Consider the following 24,525-nt stretch of genomic DNA (forward strand, 5'->3'; position numbering starts at 1 on the left):
AGATACAGAAAGAGGTTGACGAAGAAGAAGTGGGATTGTCAAACAGATGAAGAAAGTAGACAAGAGTATAAGGAGATGAGGTGCATGGCAAAGAGAGAGGTGGCAAAGGCTAAGGATAAGGCGTATGAAGAGTTGTATAAAAGGTTGGACACTAAGGAGGGAGAAAAGGACCTGTATTGTTTGGCTAGACAGAGGGACCGAGCGAGTAAAGATGTGCAGCAGGTAAGGGTGATAAAGGATAATGAGGGAAACGTACTCACAAGCGAGGAGAGTGTGTTGAGTGATGGAAAGAGTACTTTCAGGGGTTGATGAATGAAGAGAATGAGAGGGAGAGAAGGTTGGATGATGCGCAGATAGTGAATCATGAAGTGCAGTGGATTAGCAAGGAGGAAGTAAGGATAGCTATGAAGAGGATGAAGAACGGAAAGGCTGTTGTTCGAGATAACATACCTGTGGAAGCATGGAGATGATTAGGTGAAATGGCAGTGGAGTTTTTAACTAGATTGTTTAATGAAATTTTGGAAAGTGAGAGGATGGCTGAGGAATGGAAAAAAGTGTTTTGGTACCGATTTTTAAGAATAAGGGTGATGTGCAGTAACTACAGAGGGATTAAACTGATCAGTGACAGCATGAAGTTATGGAAAAGTGTAGTGGAAGCTAGGTTAAGAAGGGAGGTGATGATTAGTGATCAGCAATATGGTTTCATGCCAGGAAAGAGCACTACAGATGCGATGTTTGCTCTGAGAGTGTTGATGGAGAAGTACAGAGAAGGTCAGAAGGAGTTGCATTGTGTCTTTGTGGATTTCGAGAAAACATATGACAGGGTGCCTAGAGAGGAGTTGTGGAATTGTATGACAAAGTCGGGAGTGTCAGAGAAGTATGTAAGAGTGGTACAGGATATGTACGAGGGTAGTGTGACAGCGGTGAGGTCTGCGGTGGGAGTGACGGATGCGTTTAAGGTGGAGGTGGGATTACATCAAGGATCAGCTCTGAGCCCTTTCTTATTTGCAATGGTGATGGACAGGTTGACAGACGAGATCAGACAGGAGTCCCCATGGACTATGATGTTTGCAGATGACATTGTGATCTGTAGTGAGATTAGGGAACAGTTGGAAGAGACCCTGGAGAGGTGGAGATATGCTCTAGAGAGAAGAGGAATGAAGGTCAGCAGGACTAAGACAGAATATATGTGTGTGAATGAGAGGGAGGACAGAGAAATGGTGAGGATGCAGGGAGTAGAGGTGGTGAAGGTGAATGAGTTTAAGTACTTGGGGTCAACAGTTCAGAGTGATGGTGAGTGTGGAAGAGAGGTGAAGAAGAGAGGACAGGCAGGATGGAGTAGGTGGAGAAGAGTGTCAGGAGTGATTTTGTGACAGACGAGTACCAGTAAGAGTGAAAGGGAAGGTCTTCAAGAGGGTAGTGAGACCAGCTATGTTATATGGGTTGGAGACAGTGGCATTGACAGAAAGGCAGGAGTCAGAGCTTGATGTGGCAGAGTTGAAGATGTTAAGATTTGCACTGGGTGTGACGAGGATGGACAGGATTAGGAATAAGTATATTAGAGGGTCAGCCCAGGTTGGAAGGTTTGGAGACTAAGCCAGAGAGGCAAGATTAAGTTGGTTTGGACATGTGCTGAGGAGGGATGTAGAGTATATTGGGAAAAAGATGCTAAGGATGAAGCTGCCAGGTAACAGGAAAAGAGGAAGACCTAAGATAAGGTTTATGGATGTGGTGAGAGAGGACATGCAGGCAGTTGGTGTGACAGAGCAAGATACAGAGGACAGGAAGAAATGGAAACAGTTGATCTGCTGTGGCAACCCCTAATGGGAGCTGCTGAAAGAAGAAGAAGATCTTTCCTGTTTCAACTCTGGTGCGTGCTGCACACAGCCGTTTACCAGGTTTTGAGCATGTTTTCATCCATGCTCACCTGCACATTCGGTTACCTTGTGTGCTCTCAGCTAAGCAAAGCTATGGCAACTTCAACACACCCCTATCCTGCAGCTTTGCTTAGCAACAGGCAACCTGGATTAGCAATGCTCCAATGTGCTTACAGCTAAGGTGGTGCACCCCTCTCTTGATGTCATCTTTATCACCAGGCCACACCTTGGTGTTGTACCGCTGTGCTGTGAGGTACATCCTTACGCCAGCGGGGATTTTGTGAATCAGTATTACTTGTCTCATTTGTATGGCATTGACTACTAATTCCTAGTTACCATGCAGAACACTATCATAACCCCTTAGCAACCCTTGCTCCATGGTGTGGTGTAGCATGCATGCCATTGATGGGGAATTCATGAAATGTGTTATGTTGCAGTTTTATTACATATAAATAAATTTTCATTGTGATCCCGTTTGCACACCAATGCCCTGTGATTTTACTTTGCTTTAGTGTGGGTATGACATTAAATGTTCTTTTTTATATGTTGTGCATGTTTTTTTATGCTAATGGCTATATATTTAGCCATTGGCATATATTAACAGTATAATACGTGAGTTTGGTCTGCTGTCATGGCTCTGATTTTATGTTTGAAAAAAATATAAACTGTTTTCTTTGGTTTACATTTCTGCATGCTTACACTATGCCTGCACCACTTCCTGAATCACTATATACCTTCATTTGCATGCTACGCTGCTGCGCATAGGGTAATTGCATACATGCGCCGGGAGCTGTGCGGCCGTGGTTTATGCAGGTAGTGCACGTGGAAACAGCTCGTACCTGAATCGCTCGGTGGCCATATTTGGTGTTAGATCGCTAACGCTCCGCCTGCGCCTGGTGCAAGCTTCATGAATCCCGGGGATACAATTTCAACTTTGACTCTGATCTCCTTCTTTATAGTGCTGCCAAATTACAAATGATGTTTTTTGAAAACCAATATTGTTTTTTCGATTTTCTCCCATTTTCTTCTCAGTGTTATTTCGCTCATATGATTATTCTTAGTAGAGTACAGCAGATTACCACAGATTGTCTGCAGTATGTTTGGCAGCTATCGTATACTTATCAGAAGAAAAGGCCAACATTCGAGCATGGAGAGCAAAACATTTCAGAGCTGAAACAAAATCCGATAAAAATAGTCAGTTTAGTTTACAGCACTACCCAGCAAATATTTTGTTGCCATTTTCTGCTCATTTTAATATAATTTGTGCTTGATTTAAAAGTTTCAGCTAGTAACCTAGAGTTGATAGAAGGGCAAGCAGTTCTTTCTTCCAAAACTTTAAATAAATAATCAGCTTTCAAAATCTGAAATTCTGCTGTATTTACTGGGCCAGCTATTGTGGCTTCAAAGTATGAACTGCAATGTACATGGATTTTGATACAAAAAAGGCTTCCCCCTTCAAGTACTGTATATTTTTTTATATATGTTGACAGAAGAACTAGCTTATGTGTACTTTATGATTTAATGAAACATGACTAGCGTTGATTTAATGATCAGATACATCTACGGATCAGTAACTTATAAGATGACAAACATCAGAAGGCACTGTTATATCTAACAAAATGAAAATCAGTACTAAAACATGCACAGTGTGACAGTCATACTTAATTATAAGGAGCATTTCAATGACAAGTGTAAAAATTAATGAAAGAAATTGTTTATTTCTCCACAGGATGTCTTAACAACAGTTCCCTGGAAAATGAAAAATTGATTCATTCATTTTACATCCATCTAGGTGTTTATTCAAGTTCATAGCATGTCTTCTAGATATATAGTCATGGAATAAATTATTGTACTCATAGTTTTAATGATTTGTTCATTTAGATATAATAAAAATGTAGCATATCTTTAATAAAAAAATAATCCATGTGCTATTCAGTATTATAAAGAAGGACAAACAGGTGCTAGTCTAAGTAAGACATTAATATGCCTCTGTTTGCCTCTCAATTTTTTTCTCTTTGACACTGTGGAACAACATCAAATCTGAACATGATGGTGAATCAACGACTCAGCCAGTGCTGTGAAAGTAGTCACAAGATTAATTTTACAAGGAACTAGTTTGGGATTTTGCCAGTGGCGGCTGGTGACTTCAAATCAAAGGGGGGCTGCAGGAGACAGCTGAATGGGTGGGGTCAAGGGGAAGGGGTGTGGTCAACTAGAAAGGGGAGGAGCTATGCTCAAAACCATAAAAACTAACTGTAATTAAATACGCTGCCCTGGGTGGCAAACCATCATTATGAGAGTCCAATCAAGACAAAAATAAGTGTAGAAGAATAAAAATATTTCAATGCATTGGCTGCATGACAGCTTACTTAATATCTAGATGGAAACAAGAGGTTGTGAGGCATGAAAAAATAAATTACTTTTTAAATACATTACTGGAATGCCAGTCAAAATCAAGTACAAGAAAAACCAGAAGCACTCAACTCAAACCACTTCTCCTTGCACTGCAGTTCTAATTATAATTTATATTCAGCTTTATTAAAGTACCAAGTAACATGCTGAAAGTAGAAATCTCTGTGATGCCCCCACTTGTAAAAATGTTTCTTATCCAAAAAAACCTGCTGCCTGACAACTATCTACTTGTTTCATGGGGAAAACATGAAAGTAAAAAATGAAAAGCAAACAAGAAACAAGCTCAAGATACATTGCTTAAAAGATTACTGTACATGTTATGGACCACACAAGATTGGCATTCTGTTTAGTTTACAGGTAAAGTCTGTAGAGATGACTGGAAGTCTCCAACAAGTGTAATGAGCTTTTTAAAATAATGGAATCCTGTCCTTTAATACCCAAGGCTTATACATTATCTAGTCAAGTATTCTCTGCATGGCAACAACAGAAAGGCTTTCAATGTTGGCAGTTCTTTAACAGTATGCTTATTAAAGCTTACTTGCATCTTACAATCTCAGACAAGCTTACCTTATGGTCATTAAAGCATTGCTACTTAAACACAGAGCAACAGGTACTTTGAGTAATAAGCATAAATCAACAGTACAAAAATATGACAGAAACCAGACCGTTCTGCAAAATCAAGGACAGATGAAAAGCCACTGTAGTACTTGTGTCTACCTTGGATGGGGGGGACATACTGCACATTTACACTGCATAACTACTCCTTGCCTTGCTTGTACACATCCAGGGACACTACATGGTGGAGTGGGGTGCAACAAGTATGTCACAATTTGAAATGTCTCTGGCTAACTGTGATGGCCCTGACACATTTGTTATACCTCTCAACCTCAGAGCAAGAAATCTGGAAAAAAGCCATACACAGAAGTGGGACAAAGGCCCAAAAATAAGGACAATTTTTAAATATTGCTCTAATAAACTTAGAAAGATAATAGAATAGGTCTTGCATTAGTATGACTTTTCTGAAGGGTATAAAATCTGAAACTCAAATGTCTGTCATTATTTTCTAACTTCCGTCTTTAGTGATTTGTCACTAATTTGCCAAAAAACACAATTTTATGAAAAATGGACCAAATGTGATGCAAAAATATAAAATAGCCACACAATACAGCTGGGAACATTAATATTAATACTGCTAACTTGAGCAGATGACAAAATAAAAGACTCTACATGCATTTCAAGTAATCTATAACTTTGATTATTAGTTATTTCTTAATTGTAAACCCTCCATGTTTTCTTCCAAAATTGCTATTTTGCGGAGGGATTATTAGGGGGAAGAGCAACATTTTGAGCCAAAATCGGGGACAGTTGAGAGGTTGGCTATGCCTAATTCTATAAAGCAATTTATTTGCATGTACCTCTCAACCTGTTAATGCAGTAAATCTGAACAAGGCCAAATATATTGGGGGAACATATAAACAGTACTAAAAATTGCTCTTGTATAAATTGAGGATAGAATAACAGTTCTTACTTTAGCATGAATTTTTTCTGAAGGTTATGAAGTCTGAAACTCAGTGTATCATTATTTAGTGACTTAATTTCTAAATGATTTGCCAGAAAACTACAAATTTTATGAAGAACACACCAAAAATAAGAAGCAAAAATCTATTCATTCTTTGAAAATCTGGACAGTTGGGAGGTATAGTTCAGCTGGGCCTGTCTGAGTTTGCTGCCCTTCCCCCTGACAAAATCATGGCTGAATGGAGCCTCTGCAGTCATTCCAATGAACCATTACTTGGCTATTTCACTCTATTTACCATAAACACTAATGTGCATACTGCTTTACTTCTATGATGAGTTGGACTTCATTTGAAAGTTTTATTTTGTATTTTACAGCACAAACACTAAGTCATCTACTAAACAAAGCAATGCAGTTTCACAATGAAAACTTAGCATTAAAACTTCACTGCCCTTGAAACTCACATTCATTGAAACAGCATTGAAACCCACATTCAAAGAAAATACATTTTGCCAGTGGCAGATAAAGATTAATTTTGGGCTGTTTTCAAATCATAGGCCCCTTGCATATGAAACATACATGTGCTCTTTGATACACCTTCCTCATTATACTAAATTATATTCCTTGTACAATATATTACAGTTGTCAGAGGGTGTTTTAAATTTGTTTTGAACATTTTTCCAGTAAGCAATGAAACAAAATGCATGCACCCATAATGGCAAAACTGCCCAGTTCAGAACATTTATCATAAAAGTCTACTCAGACTTCCACAGTCCACCATTATTAGTAAATATGCACAATTCTACAGTCCACCATTATCAGTAAATATGCACAAATCTACAGTCCATTATCAGTAAATATGCACTATCTCTGAAGAAGTAAAAGTCATCTAAATAATTCCACTTTAAAGAAATCTGTAACTAATGAAGAGGTTGCTGCTAGCAAACACCTTTATATTTCATGGTTTCATCGAAAAATAAAGTGTCTGTTGCCCCTCAGGAATAAATTGCCTATATTACATTAAAAAATGATAAGCTAGTAATATTGCAAGAGGAAATGGATGGCAAACTGATAACAGACTCATAGTTAGTATCTTCACCAAGGAGAACATTCTCAGTACGGCAGCATCCATCCCTTGTGGGAGTAGAACCCACAGCCTTCTGCATCAAAAGCAAGTACACAACCTGTTGTGCTATTAACAAGGCAAACCAACTTAACTTAAGCAACACTAAACTTCTGTTCCCCTGCAGCTCTCAGCTCCTTGTAAAATCTACTCAATACTCAACTTTGCAGCACAAGAAAACTGGAAAAAGCCAAAATGTATTGGGGGGGGGGGTCAAAAGCCCAAAAACCAGGGACACAAACATTGCTTGTATAATCTTGGAAAGTTGCTAGAGCCATACATTTTACTGCCAAGGTCCCTGTGCAAAACAGTCAGAGCAACATACCACTATGCCAAATCAGCTGCTTTGTAAAACAGGAAGACTGAAACTTAAATGGCTATCATTTAGTGAATTCAGTTCTCACCATAGCTGTCAACCTCTTAGTACAAAACACCTGGACAAACCCAGTAATGAGGGAATACAGCCCTCAGACATATTCAGTGAATTCAGTTCTTGCCATAGCTGTCAACCTTAGCACAAAAAACCTGGACGAAGCCAATAATGGGGGAATACAGTCCCAAAAATAGGGACAAATTTCAAATATTCATCTTATAAACTTAGAAAATTGCTAGAATAAAAGGTTGTGGTACGGTTGTGTTACTATGTATTTTCTGAAGAACATGAAGTCTGAAATTCAAATGCCTGTCAATTTTACTGCTGACAGAATAAAAACAATTTTCAGCAGAGACCCAGGGAGAAATACTGCAGACACGTCTTTGTAAAATGACAGGGCACCAGAGCAAATCCACACAAACACAGGGAGGAGATGCAGACTCCACACAGAAGGCACCCCAGCCAAGAATCAAACCAGAAAACCTATAGCTGTGAGGCAACAATACTACCACTGCACCATCAAACGTGCAAGGACTTAAACATTCAGAAACCTAAAGTCTGAAATTCAAATGCCTGTCAATTTTATTTAACATTTGTTAATCAGGACAGTCTGACTTGGAACAAAAAAAAATTTCAGCGGAGGCCCAGGAAGAAATAATGCAGACATGTCTTTGTAACATGGGAGGACACAAAAGCAAACCCACACAAACACAGGGAGAAGATAAAGACCCCACAAAGAAGGCACCCCAGCCTAAAAGCAAACCTGAGAACCTGCAGCTGTGAGGCAACAATGCTACCACTGCACCATCAAATATCAATCATTGCAACATTTACAAACCACAGATATTATGAGGAACAGATCAGATCAAATATGAGGGAAAAATCTGCAGTTTTTTTTTTTTTTTTTTTTTTTTTTTTTTTTTACATATGGTGGTGGGTAGGGAATTCAGGTCTTTAACACCTGCATACAAGGTACAGGGTTCAAGCCTGAGGTATTCCCTACCACACACACCTGTAGTAGCAAACCACAAAAACTAAATATACTGCACTGGGTGCCAGTCATGAGAGTCCAATCAAGACAAAATGAAGTGTAGAAGAATAAAAATATTTCAATGCATTGGCTGCATGACAGCTTAATATCTAGATGGAAACAAAAAGGTTGTGAGGCATGAAAAATAAATTACTTTTTTTAAATACATTAATGGAATGCCAGTCAAAATCAAGTATAAGAAAAACAAGCAGCACTCAACTCAAACCACTTCTTGCACTGCAGTTCTAATTGTAATTTATATTCAGCTTTATTAAAGTAACAAGTAACATGCTGAAAGTAGAAATCTCTGATGCCCCCACTTGTAAAAATGTTCCTTATCCAAAAAAAGACCTGCTGCCTGACATCTACTTGTTTCATGGGGAAAACATGATCAAAGCAAACAAGAAATAAGCTCAAGATACATTGCTTAAAAGGATTACTGTACAGGTTATGGACCACGCGACTGGCATTCGGTTTATGGGTAAAGCCTGCAGAGATGACTGGAAGTCTCCAAGTGTAATGAGACTCTTAAAATAATGTAATTCTGTCCTTTATTACAAATACTGGCATATGCATTTCAATACCCAAGGCTTATACATTATCTAGTTAAGAACTCTCTACATGGCAACAGAAAGGCTATCAATGTTGGCAATTCTTTAACAGTATGCTTATTAAAGCTTACTTGCATCTTGCAATCTCAGCCAAGCTTACCTGATGGTCATTAAAGTATTGCTACTTAAACACAGAGCAACAGGCACTTTGAGTAATAAGCATAAATCAACAGTACAAAAAATATGACAGAAACCAGACCATTCTGTAAAAATCAAGGACAGATGAAAAGCCACTCTAGTACTTGTGTCTACCTTGGATGGGTGGGATTCTCTGCACATTTACACTGCATAACTACTCCTTGCCTTGCTTCGACACATCCAGAGTCACTACATGGGGGAGTGGGGTGTAACAAGTATGTCACAGTTTGAAATGTCTCTGGCTGACTTGTGATGGCCCTGACACATTTGTCATACCTCTCAACCTCAGAGCAAGAAATCTGGACAAAGCCATACAAAGAAATGGGGCAAAGGCCCAAAAATAAGGACAATTTTTAAAATATTGCTCTTATAAACATAGAAAGCTAATAGAGGTCTTGCATTAGTATGAATTTTCTGAATGGTATGAAATCTGAAACTCAAATGTCTGTCATTATTTTCTAACTTCAGTCTTTAATTATTTGTCACTAATTTGCCAAAAAAAACACAATTTTATGAAAAATGGACCAAAAATGTGATGTAAAAATATAAAATAGCAACACAATACAGTTGGGAACCTGTCAAAGAAGGGACACTTTAATATTAGTACTGCTAACTTGAGCAGCTGACAAAATAATATAATCTACATGCATTTCTGAAATAAAAGTATTCTGATTATTACAGTCATTTCTTACTTATAAACCCTCCATGTTTTCTTCCAAATTGCTATTTTGTGGAGGGATCATTAGGGGAAGAGTAACATTTTGAGTCAAAATCAGGGACAGTTCAGAGGTTTGGCTATGCCTAATTCTATAAACAATTTATGTGCATGTACTTCTCAACCTGTTAATGCAATAAATCTGGACAAGGCCAAATATGTTGGGGGAACATATAAACAGTACTAAAAATTGCTCTTCTATAAACTGGGACAGTTGATAGAACAGGTCTTACTTTAGCATGCATTTTTCTGAAGGTTATGAAGTCTGAAACTAGTGTCATTATTTAGTGACTTAATTCCTAAATGATTTGCCAGAAAACCACAAATTTTATGAGGAACAAACCCAAAATAAGAAGCAAAAAATCTATTCATTCTTTGAAAATCTGGACAGTTGGGAGGTATAGTTCAGCTGGGGCTGTAAGTTTGCCGCCCTTCCCCCTCACAAAACCATGGTCGAATGGAGCCTCCCTGCAGCCATTCCAATGATCTATTACTTTGCTATTTCACTCCATTTACCATCAACACTAATGTGCATACTGATTTACTTCTATGATGATTTGAACTTCATTTGAAAGTTTTATTTTGCATTTTACTGCAAAAACACTAAGACATCTGCTAAACAAACTTGGCAGTAAATCTTCCCTGCCCTTGAAACTCACATTCATTGAAACAACATTAAAACCCACATTCAAAGAAAATACATTTTACCCGTGGCAGATAAAAATTAATTCTGGGCTGTTTTCAAATCATAGGCCCCTTGCATATGAAACATACATGTGCTCTTTGATACACCTTCCTATTGCTTTGAACATTTTTCCAGTAAACAATGAAACAAAACTGTCCAATTCAGAACATTTCCATCATAAAAGTCTACTCAAACTTCTACAGTCCACTATTATCAGTAAATATGCACAATTCTACAGTCCACCATTATCAGTAAATATGCACAATCTCTGAAGTAGTAAAAAAGTCATCTAAATAATTCCACGTTAAATCTGTAATGAAGAGGTTGGTGCTAGCAATTACTTTTATATTTCATGGTTTCATAGTGTCTAATGCCCCTGAGGAATAAATTGCCTAAATTACATTAAAAATAAGCTAGTAATATTGCAATAGGAAATGGATGGCAAACTGATAACAGGCTCATAGTATCTTAATTTTCAGTACGGCAGCATTCACCCCTTATGGGAGTAGAACCAACAACCTTCTGCATCAAAAGCAAGTACACAACCTTTTGTGCTATTAGCAATGTGAGCTGACTTAGCATAATCAGCACTAAACTTTTCTTCCCCTGCAGCTCTCAGCTCCTTGTAAAATCTACTCAGTACTCAACTGCATCTCAACTTCGCAGCACAAGAAGTCTGGAAAAAGCCAAATTTATTGGGGTGGGTCAAAAGGGCAAAAACCAGGGACACATTAAACATTGCTTGTATAATCTTGGAAAGCTGCTAGAATAACATGCTGTGTTACCACCATACATTTTACTGCCAAGGTCCCTGTGCAAGAGAGTCAGAACAACATACCACTATGCCAAATCACCTGCTTTGTGAAAGAAAATGCTGTGTTACCACCACATTTTACTGCCAAGGTCCCTGTGCAAAACAGTCAAGAGCAACATACCACTACACCAAATCAGCTGCTTTGTGAAAGAGAGGAAGACTGAAACTTAAATGGCTATCATTTAATGAATTCAGTTCTCACCATAGCTGTCAACCTCTTAGAACAAAACACCTGGACAAACCCAGTAATGAGGGAATACAGCCCTCAAACATATTCAGTGAATTCAGTTCTTGCCATAGCTGTCAGCCTTAGCACAAAAAACCTGGACAAAGCCACTAACAGGGTATTACAGTCCCAAAAATAAGGTTAAAAATTTCAAATAGCCATCTTATAAACTTAAAAAATTGCTATAATAAAAAGTTGCATTACTATATATTTATTGCTAGAATAAAACGTTATTTTACTATGTATTTTCTGAAGAATATGAAGTCTGAAATTCAAATGCCTGTCAATTTTACTTCTGATGGAACAAAAACAATTTTCAGTGGAGGCCCAGGGAGAAATACTGTAGACACATGTCTTTGTAAAATGGCAGGACACCAGAGCAAATCCACACAAACCCAGGGATAAGATGCAGACTCCACACAGAAGGCACCCCAGCAAAAAATCAAACCAGAAAACCTATAGCTGTGAGGCAACAATACCGCCACTGCACCATCAAATATGTAAGGAACTAAACATTCAGAAACCTGAAGTCTGAAATTCAAATGCCTGTCAATTTTATTTAACATTTGTTAATCAGGACAGTCTGACTTGGAACAAAAAAAAAACAATTCTAAGCAGAGGCCCAGGAAGAAATAATGCAGACATGTCTTTATAACATGGGAGGACACAAAAGCAAACCCACACAAACACAGGGAGAAGATACAGACCCCCACAAAGAAGGCACCCCAGCCAAGAAGCAAACCTGAGAACCTGCAGCTGTGAGGCAACAATGCTACCACTGCACCATCAAATATCAAGCATTGCAACATTTATAAACCACAGATATTATGAGGAACAGATCAGATCAAATATGAGGCAAAAATCTGCAATTTTTTTTCAAATGGTGGTGGGTAGGGAATTCAGGTCTTTAACACCTGCATACAAGGTACAGGGTTCAAGCCTGAGGTATTCCCTACCACACCAACATGAGCCTAACCACCGGTATATTGCACCAGGGGCATTTTCACACAGACACACACACACACACACACACACACACACACACACAGTCCCTGTACACTTACCTGGTCCTGTAGTAAATCCCTGTCCGCAAAACCACCATTAGATCCAGGTCCCTGTCCACAAAACCCCCGACGAGTGCAGATGAAAACCTGTGCAAATCCCGACCTTGCCCGTCGCGAGATCTTCCCCTGCAGCAAGCTCCAATTCAGACCCGAGATCCTTCTCCTGACTGCCGACCTTGCAGTCCGACCCCAAAGCGTTTCCCCAGCGAGTTCCCAGGCAGTCTATGCAGTTTAAAACTGCATAGACTTGTGGGAGCGCTCCTGTTCATGTGTCTCATTCAGGACTGCTGCTGAGACAATCTGCGCATGCTCCAGACTGTCTCAGCAGCAGTCTGGACTAGTGCGCATGCGCGAAGTCCGTGAAATTTTAAAATATTTTTTTTCTTATTTTTTTCTTTTTATTTTTTTATTTTGTTAGTTTGAAGTTGAGGGGGCTGCAGTCCGGCAGTCCAATAGCATGGGCCGCCCCTGGATTTTTCACTCCTCTGCTTCATCTGGCTGAGGCTGAACAGGTATTTCAGGTTACAGAAGAAAGGGGCAGGGATCTTAAATTATAAAGTCCAAAACAAGGCCAGACATGGACTGGAAAGGATATCTGATCCTGCTGGGTTATTTATATATATATATATATATATATATATATATATATATATATATATATATGGGTTCACTTCAATTCACTGAACTTTCAATTCACTGACTTTCATTTCACTGACACTTCACTGAATTCATTTCACTGACATTCATTTCACTGAAAGTTCATTTCACTGACAAGTATTATTACAAAGTAAATGGAATACGCCCCTTCCCCACTGTAGTGCACCCTGGAGTTAGAATATATAGTTAGGGGTGTGGAGGCGAGCCCCCACTTACTTTTCTTTAACTAAGCAATATTATATCAAAACGTAAGAATATCATATGAAATGAAGTGGGGGGCTGCGCCCTCCACACCCCCCGATGTGGGGGGCTCTGCCCCCCACACCCCCCTAACTATATATTCTAACTCCAGGGTCGCACTACAGTGGGGAAGGGGGGATATTCCATTTTATTGCTAATACTAGTTGTCAGTGAAATGAACTTTCAGTGAAATGAAGTTTCAGTGAAATGAATTTCAGTGAAATGGTGTCAGTGAAATGAAAGTCAGTGAATTGAAAGTTCAGTGAATTGAAGTGAACCCATATATATATATATATATATATATATATATATATATATATATATATATACCTAAAAGTTTATGTGGACTTTTACTTCTATATTTCTGCTGAAATTAGTTGATATATTGCATAACCACTCACCAGAGAAGCAGGAAGACTTGGCTTTCTTTGTTTATATGGGATCTGGAAGGCCTTAGCTGGTCTGGGTACATAGGCAGTTGTGGGAGAGTAAGTCTAATTAAACTTAAAATAATAGCTGTCAGTAGTAGTGTTAGTAATGTTCGGTTATGTATATGAGACACTATGGAACACATATTCTTCAGGTAGAAATAAAGCTTTATTATGATAATAAGTAACAAGGCATGAATATTTTTGTGCCAGATATGCAATAAGGAGAATATTATTGGAATATTTTAATGTTGTTTTATAACACCTTTGTAAATCTTATGCAGGTTAAGAAAGAGAAAAACATATTTGTGTAGAAAAGCAACTGTATGTCTGACAATATATAGCTATATCTATATATGTATGTATATATGTATATATGTATGTATACATATATATATATATATATATATATATATATATATATATATATATATATGTGTGTGTATATATATATATATATATATATATATATATATATATATATATATATATATATATATATATATATATATACACATACTCCTGGTCATATAGTAGCTGAGTAAAGTGAAGCTACATTATGCTTAACTGTTTTATTATATAAGTTGTCATTTTTTTCAACACTGCTTATTTTGGTGAGCTAGTAATGTTTACAAGAATAATTTGAGTATTTCATGTATTAAAATAAAGGTGTTTATTTGCAGACATTGAAATCCTGTCTCATATAGCTGGTTAGAAACTGTGTAGTGTATTACTGGAGTTGATTCCAGCTAGGGATGAGTGACTATGAGATTTTAGATTTTGCTGGGCATAATTTTTCCTAAGTCTTGAATCAAGAATCAGACTATAGATATATATATATATATATATATATATATATATATATATATATATATATATATATATATATATCCTGGGGCTTTTGTATGAAGGTTATCTGAAGTATATAATATAATGTTGGCAGGACTACTTTGGAGCTTAAAAATATAACATAAGGGGAATGAAGTTAAATGCAAGTAGTAATGCAAGGTTTGTGCAAATTTTTAAGTCAGTGGAGGCAAGCTCCATATAAATGGCTGCATGCATGCATTTTGCAGTTTCATGCTATGTGGTATGTAAGAAAACTGAGTGACAAGGAGTTTATCTGAAGGTAGTATATAGGAAGCAATACCGCCATGTGTGAAATTCTTAAGATCCTTTTGTAGGGAGGCAGTATTATGGGTGGCTGTATGCGTTCATGGGTTTTACTGTTCTGTCAGGTGGAAAAATGCAGTAGGTGATCTTAGCTCTTTTGCATTTTACAGCTGTTGGACTGATGTTCTAAATGTCTTGGTTGGAGTCTACAGGACATGATTAAATTAACTTCATTACTAGTGCAGAATGATTATTGCTTTAAATACTACTGGTCTAGACTTGATGCTGTTAGCTCTGTTGGCAGACGTGGACTTGGCTAATACAGACATGCATGCATTCATACATAAAGGGAAATGTAGCACAAAAAAGAATGGGGATGGGTTTTGTACCAGGTTATGAAAGCAAAACATCATGATACCTCACAAGAGTGAGACAGTTAAAGGATAGAAGTCATATTGTTTTGTTTAGAAGCACATGGGAATCTTATAGAGGGACTTTTTATATATAAAAATCTATCAAATATGTATTTGATTCCCATGGCCACATGTTTGCATTTGTGTACTGATTTTTAAATGGGAAGGGGCTGAGTCTGAAGATAAAAAGTGCTACCCAAGTAGTTCATGGAAATGCATTTGTATTTTTAAAAGACTGCATGCAATGGAGTTTCAACCAGTTACAATCAGCTGCTTATAATGCAGAGAAAGACAGACAGACAGACACTTTTCAAAGGTAAATGCTGATGCAGCTAGTGTAGTCTCATGGAATGAAGCTATGTTCACAGTGAGAAGATAATCATTCCTTTGTTGACTATTAAACCATTGCATGGGGAAGGAAGCAGTCCATTACATTCCCCATTGCTTGCAAGACAAGATAAGTTTTAAATGAGATAGCCTTGCAAACACCAAAAGGGACCATACTTCCAAGTACAGTCTTTGGAGGTAAGTGAAGTTTCCAGTGTTTGCATCCTCAAAATATAATAGCAGTATTTATATTAACAGGATTAACAAGGTCTAATCTCAAACGGATAGTCTACATTTTTCATTAGAAGAAAATGTGTACAGTGTTAATTGTGCATTCTTATATGGTTTCAGCCAACCTGACACACAGTTCACAATGTTTTAACCCCTACTGATGCAGTAGGACCTATTGTAACTATGTTGAAATCTTTTTGTTGTTTGCTAGGACAAGGATGAATATAACTGATATTGCTGTCTTGTGTTAAACAAATTGCAAAGTGCCGTGGGGCTGTTCATGTTAATTTGTAATAGGGAATATGTTTTTCATGTGTTAGTTGCATTGTTAGCAGAAGGTGTATGTAAGACAGCAGAAGCTATGGTATCCATTTTGTGGCATTTTCTTCTATGTAACAGTTTTATGCACCTACTTGAGTTTGGTTAGGAATTTTCAACTGATTCCCTCTGTTTCGCTAAGACTGCATGGTGATCATGAATGTTGTTGTAAGCCTGTACTCCTCTCAGAGGGGTCTAGATCATCAGAAATGTTAGTAATTATAGATATCAGTAAGTATATGTAGGAAACAACAGTCTCCTGTTGCAATTATCACTTTATTGCAATGAAAATAAAGTCATGCAGATCTTTGCCATTTGGAATTGAAAATATAGTTACTGGTGGAATTACATAGTATTTCATAATATAAGACAACATTTGTTGTCCCAGTCCCCTTCAATAAAACACATCACACTGAATGACGTTTAACGACCTTTTTATAACATGGCTTTGATAACCAATATTATTAATTACAACTGAACATAGTACATCTGATTTTGATCACAGCATAAACATCCCTGTAATGTGAATCAGAACAGTGTGACTATACTCATCCTGACCCAATAAGCAGCATCCATACCTTTACTCACTTACTTTACTTATGAAGCAGCGTCCAACAACTCACTTCATATACCATTTATTGAATTACACATCCCACCAAGTGCTTTACTTATGAAGCAGCATCCAGCAACTCACTTCATATGCCATTTACTGAATTACCCCTCCAACCAAATAAGCAGGGTCCTTACCTCTACTCACTTATATTTACCACTTATTGCCTCCAGCTGCTCATTTTCCTTTCCCAACTTATTGAAATGAACATCCAAATACCAGAGGGGGAACAGAAGAGGGCAAGCCTGTCCCTCTTCTCCACCCACCAGCCTGAGTAGGCTGTTTCCCCTCTCTATTACCAAACTTTCAACCTAACCACCTCTCAAAAGGCATAAAGCCAGCCATCATTCAGTGTATGGCATTCTCTCTATCCAAAATGGATTCATGTCATCACCTCCCACTACCCATCCCATAAACAGCCAAAATTAAACCTCAATCTCTCTACAATGTTAAAGTGACAACCATAACCTCATAACCCAACATAACCTCTGTATAATGGGTAAATTCTTGCTTAGCTAACTATCAGTAGTAGCCTCACCATGATTCTCTGATCAGTACTTACCAAAATACACCACTGAAAACCAAACCCAACACCAGGAGAAACCCCACAAGGGCAATGTACCACCAAAACTCTAAGAAGCCTACTGTCACCTAAAAACAAGGTCAACAACTTGCTATCAAGCCTTACTGCAGCCCCTTTTCCTGCTCAATGGATATACTAATAACCACTATGATATTTCCTTTCTTATTGGATCCATAACCCGGTAATCCTGCCATCAAAACCACTATCCCTTATAAGGCAAGAAAGCCTTTTTCAACCAAAAACTACCCTGTAAATGGCATCAATACATCCATGGAGTAATAACCATAGAAACTGTAGGTGAATGAACCTCCATATACAAACGTCGACCCTTGCCTCCAACTTACTTTGACAATGAGTACTGTGCCATTATCTTCACTCTATCACTTATAGCCTTCCAGCATTAGTCCTTTCCAAGGTTTTGTAAATTACCACACCCTATCACCCATGAAACTGCAGTCATTGCAGCTGAATCCTCCTTGACCAACTAGAATGCCCCCCTTCCTCACAAAGCTGCACCAACTAACTCAACAATCCATCCCCCAATCTCCTAACCCTGGTGGCTGCAACACCCCTACCATGCCTCACTTATAAAAACTGCCATTGAGCCCTGCAATATACATCTAGTTCTAATAACCCAACCTGACACCTCAGCTAACATCACCATCAAACCATACCACTGTCATATCAACAAGTGAACATGAACCCCATTCCCCCCAACTCCCTCTACTTAAACTAGGATGCCTGCCAGATTGGCTAATTCAGAATTACAACTCCCATTCCTAACCTTTCTATGCTAAAGATAGGAAGTGACAGGTTACAAGACCCCCACCCTTGCCCCAAAACTCACTCAACTAACCATTAATTCAACCCCCTTCAGCTGTTGCAACTCTATCCCACTTATGTTCATCCCTAAAATCTCCTTAATGTAAACTAAACACCTGTTTTACCATAGTCCTAACTTACCTCAGCACACCTGTTGCCAAAGTAATCCCAGACCATATGACAATTATTTGCCTAAATGAGCCTTGAAATCATGTCATTACCTGTGACCTCAGTGCCTTCCCCCAATGTCCAGAAACTCCAACAGCGGCGTAAGGAAAGGAGTGATTGGTAGTTCATATATGTGTTATTATGGATTCAGTTTTGCAAATGCATTAGACCCAAATCAGGAGCCTAGCCTTGGCTTCTTGTTAAATTTTAGAGACTGTTGCTCAGTTTGAACTCCCCTACTCAGACCTTTTTGTGCACCGCTCTAGCAACTGGGATATCAACGGCAATAGGCACCATCTCCTTTCGAACCCACTTCCTGGCCATCCTTCTCTGCTGCCCCATCTGTGACCTCATTCCCTGCAGCTCCAGTAATCGAAAACCTCTTTGTAGTAACCTTCATCACCTAAGAAGATCACATTCTTCAGACCAACAGATGATATTACTTCTGCACTGATCATGAGTGACTGCCTTACATTGCACTCCGACATCTAAAACACCCAGCATAACACAATAATCTGCAAAGAAATAGAAAAAATGTAAATCATCTGAAATGCAAACACATTTGAAGACAACCTGTCCCCCAGTACCCTCAGTATAAAATATGGGAACAAGTAATGTGTAATCAATTTGCATACTCTCAAAACCTTCACCAATAAAAAGTATGTCCCTCCGCTACAAAATGCACCCATGGAAATTTTTTTTTCTTTTAATCTTAATACTCACTTCCTCTCCACTCGGCAGCAATATTCCAATCACTTTGTAAAATATGATTCAGTGAGCTGCCAGAAGCAATGATAATGACTTGAGAAGACATTAGCACGGAGTACAATACCATCAAGGGGGTGAATATTACACTAACCACCTTTGTGACCATATTAAACCTAAACCATTCCTTCTTGTGAGCGAAACCCTGCACCTTATGTATATTAAGCAGGCACTTTAATCAGTATGGAAATCCCCCAATATATGCTCTCCCCTTACCACCTGCATTAAGCTAGCTGACTGTTCTGGGGAATCTGTAGCCAACTTCTGACCATAAAAGGTCACTCAAACTGCTGTCATTATAAACCACCAATATCTGTATTTCTATTGCTGCCACTAAATGAACTTAGTATATACCACATCTGACCATAGTGCAGCATTCCAATTTGCTTTACACAAATGCACATTAGTCCTGTAAAGATATACTGATGACTTTCTAACTTTATCATCTCAGCAGAGTCAGACATTTTTTATCTACCAACATCCCCATCCTACTCCAGTGTCAAAATGTAATAGTAATAATGATGACAGAAGTAACATTTTAAAAATGATTTCACACAAACAAGCATCAGCCAAAGTATTCCTACTTTATACACACACCCGCACACTCTCCTGCACGCTAGTCCTGCAAATGTGATTACACTGTTAAAGATGGGTGTAATCTGCTACATGAGATCATTGGTGACTCAGATTAACAGTATAGGCTGAAAAGGTAAACTGCACCAATAAAATTGTACTTTCAGAATTCCTTCTGTACCTACCCTTTAAGAAGGCTAGTTTTTATTTCACCAGGAGTGTCCATCCCAGCCCAATCTCAATATCCATATTAAATTTACAGGAAGATCTTGAGTAATCTAACCATGAAACATAAATAAAACAATAATATCAATAAATGTCAGGAATATTTGCAGCAATCTTGTAGAGATCCAAAGATAATTACTAAACCACAAGTATTTGTTAAACCAGAATCTTGGCTTAAGCCCTTCATATCAATTTTGAATACAATGTTCCTTGGAACATAATTTATGGAAAACCCTACTTTGGCCAAATGTCAGAAAATTATGCATTATTCATGCATGATGGTGTCATGTTTAATAAATGGAAAATCAGTCCCTATGTAGACCAAGTAGATAAGCCTTGTTATTATCTATACATATTGGTGCACAGAAATTCCTTAATGTGGAATGCAGTTTTATTAAAGCAGATTCAACATCTAGGCTATAATCCAGTAGTGAACAGGACACACAGTTGGTGAATGATTAATCCTTGGTGACTTTAATATTCACGACAATCCAATTAACTAACATGGACCTCTGTGTACTGTGGGTTTACTTCAATTAATTATATTATGCACTAGAACTGAGAAATAGATTGATAAAGGAAATGTAAAGGTTTGGGTACTAACTAAAACCTCAAAGGCATTATAGTGCCCTTTGAAACCACCTGTGTGACCATCTACATACATAGTGAATGAAAGAAGCTTCCTTCTGCTTTAGAGAAACTTAAATAAGCCATAAATGCAAAAGTCCTGAATGGAAATCAGTCAAAAATATATATTATACAGCAGTTAGTTTAATGCTTTCACCTTGAATGGGACTTCATCAGAACTTTGCAGGATATAACCATTAAGCCAGATGATGTTCCAAGGCCCTAACCAGCATGCTAACTGACCAAAATAGAAGACCAAATCGAGCCACTCTACCTCAAACCCTAGTCATGCCATGAGCATGTGCAAATAATGACCAGAATGTGTGCCACCTCAAAGCCCGCAAAGATGCTCCAATACACCCAATGCTACCCCCAAGCTATGAAAACACAATCTGAACCTCCAGAGAAAATTCAGACAGCATTGTGGTTGACTCATCCTGCTTACCACTTCCCTATTAACCTTACCGACATGGCCATGAATGGAGCAACCTGTAAAGTCAATCAAAATAATAATTACAAGCTGTCCTCGGGTGTTATCACCCAAGCACCATTAATCTGCATTTGTCTTCACTATTAAATCCGCTGACTGGGATCACACACATGAGCACATCTCTTAGTCAGAGGCAAAATGCAAGCTCCAAAGGACAAGCATAATCACCGTAACATGTTGCCTGACAGTACTGCAGCACTGGATACCTGCCCCAATGCCTCATGCAACCACAACATTGGAAAATCTGTAGCAATATCGGGCATCCTGCAACATGTGCTCTGCCAAAACATTCCCTAATTCTAACGATGCCGCATCAAACAATGTGCCACAAAACATCAATCCGAACATATTTCACTTTACTCTAATAAGCTTACCCTTGTTTCAACCCTAAATACAATGAAAGTGTGCTGATTTCAAGCATGAACCGACAGAATTGAAATGTAGATCTAACATTCATTGCTCCACCGTGCATGCGAGATGAGGAACCAGTACTCATGGATGCCTCGTGGTCCGCGAAAGCATCTGCACATATGAGAAACAAAAACAGCGACCAGCCAGAAGAAACAACTTCAACAACTTGGACAAGTATGTCCATCTTGAGAACAACAACAGAACTTCTTAGCCATTATAGCGGAACAAACAGATGGTCCGAACTGAACTAAACTACACCTCATCCTCAGAAACTGCCAATAGCAACATCACCACCAGTGAAATAACTACGGTGAAGAGAAAAAAAAAAGACACACAAAGGGGTTAACAAGGGAACTCTATCTATCCAGCATTGCAATGCATAAACTAATATCACCATAAGAACCTCTACCTAACTAGTGCTATAGTAAGACAAGCAACACCTGCTCCAGCCCCCAACACACTTAAACAAGGATGTCTCCCATTTGAACCTGAGAAGTCTGAACTTCTTCCACAAATTGGATGAACAGCAGAAATGAAACCCTGTACCCTGTGCCTTAAGCTTAAAAAAAAAAAAAAAAAAAAAGACTTAGTTACTTAATGATTTAAATATACCTACCCTACACCCCTTACTACTCACCTCCTAATGCATACCACCAGCAAACCAAGGCCTACCTGACCAAAGCACCCACGGGTCGTCAAGGAAGTGAGCCCAAAGCTTAGCAAGTTCACGCCAAAATGTGATTCCTTACCCAGCTGGTCTTGCCTAAGCCCCTTAAGCCCCTCCCCACCCCTACCTCATTTCCTCCCAATTAACCCTCCTTCCATTTAACCCTTTCATCTCCCCACCCTCTTAACTCTCACTAATATTTGTCTAACCCCCCTACTGAAGATGTCCCTGGACAAATTGGTTGGTTGCCAAATCTCATTTAAACTGCAGCAACATCAGAACAGACAACTATACTTACAACACTTAATTCAGAAAGGTTTTAAATGGAACAAAGCAGTTATACTTCTAAGCACCTTACATATATTTATTTTTTAAGTACAGTAAAGCACTAAGTTTGCATTAGTGACTGGTCACAGTTATGTGTTTAGACAGTGAATAAAGGTAACATAAGTGTGTTTTACCATGTTTTGCTTTGGCTGGTTGTAACAGTAAAAACACAAGAGGGCAAATCAACATACAGAATCTGTCATCAGACCTCCCATTTGTTAGTGGTAAAAGTAATTAATTCAATGGTACTACATTAAAATGCAATCTCTTTTAAATGACCTCTCACTGGCATACAGTGTCAGTGTACCCAGTTTGTGCCTTTTTATTTGAAAGCTATTAACCAGTTTGTTACATAGGTGCAGGTGCAAAGTCCCAGCAAACTGTGCTTTAGACTAGGTGGCAAAGGAAAATAACAAGGCTTTTATGCACAGCTTAGGTTTCTGGCAAATTAATGCAGAGGTGTAGCTAGGTATTCTGGTGCCCAGTGCTACATCCTGATTGAGCACCACACTAAATGTTTAAGTTGAGAGCAAAAAAATAAAAGATCCCTTCCCTGATCTGTCACTTCTTATCCAAGGAGTATCAATTTCTCCTTATCTATGCACCTCAAAAGTTGAACAGCAAAAAAAAAAAAAAAAAAAAAAACTCAAGACACTCAATTTCTATGCACCTCAACTCTGAGAAATAAAAAAAACTACAACAGACAGTGGTCTTGTGTTGCAATTCTTGTTTTAATTGGAGCCATCTCATAGGTGGATCCAAGCCAAAATTAAACTACTTCCAAAAGCTATCTATCAGGGAATGGTACCATTTGTATCTGAATCCATAATCCAGAGTAGGTTGCATCTTCAACTAGCCTTCTCTGAAACATTTTTTGTGAAACTCAGAAATAATGTTAGTAAAGTATGATTCAGAAAGGGGGTAAGGGTAATTTGGGCATCTAAAACACATGAAATGAAAGAGCTAGAAGCAAACAAAATTTCATACCTAAACTACTTGCAGTAGTCTTACCATAATTAAAATTCATGAAGTTATGAGAAACTATATCTTGCATCAATAAAATTCAACTCCTCAGAAGCAGTTAAAGGCACAGACATTTTACTTGGGTAATTATTATGACCGGATGGCATCTGATGCAATCAAGCATCCAAGAAAGTATTATAATCTCCACCTACAATAAGAGCAGTTACCCTTTGCATGAATTTACATCAGAGGGTCATCAATACATGCCAGGAAAAAACTATATATTCATTAGGGCCATAAATTTGTAACACCTAAAATGTAGATAGATAAATCTACCTCTGCAAAAGCCTCTCATTATCAAATTAGGTATGCAGCATCCTCCAGTTAAATGATTTATGGACCAGGACCACAACTAGTCTCTCAGCAGGGTATATACAATTAAGCAAAATGTCAACCCCCACCTTTACTGAAAACCCTGAAAACAATTCCTGCACAGAAGGGACCATTCCCGTGCAGCACGGCAGTGTGCCGTGCCATGCATATTTATGAAGGTGTGCTGCCGTGCTGTAATACGGAAACAGTTCTGTGTACGAGTGCAGGGGTTGTGTCTCAGAACAGTGCTCACACAATACACATGCCCCCTGCACACCAAAATTGCTGTACAGCAATTTAAATAGAGCGAGATTGCTCATAACACTTCCCAACCCATCAGGGTAAGAAATCTGGACAAAGCCATAAGGGACAGTTGTCCCTACAAACCCAGAAAGTTGATAGAATAACAGGTTTAGCATTAGCATGAATTTTTGGCAGGGTGTAAAGACCATAACCCACACCTCCCAACCCGTCAGAGTAAGAAATCTGGATAAAGCCATAAGGGACAATTGTTCCTACAAACTCAGAAAGCTGATAGAATAACAGGTGTAGCATTAACATGGATATTGTGAAGGATACGAATTAAAAAGCACAACAAATATATTTTTTCA

Source organism: Protopterus annectens, chromosome 2.part0, assembly GCF_019279795.1.
Source record: "Protopterus annectens isolate FY-2018-M chromosome 2.part0, PAN1.0, whole genome shotgun sequence".
In the NCBI taxonomy this organism is placed as follows: domain Eukaryota; kingdom Metazoa; phylum Chordata; order Ceratodontiformes; family Protopteridae; genus Protopterus; species Protopterus annectens.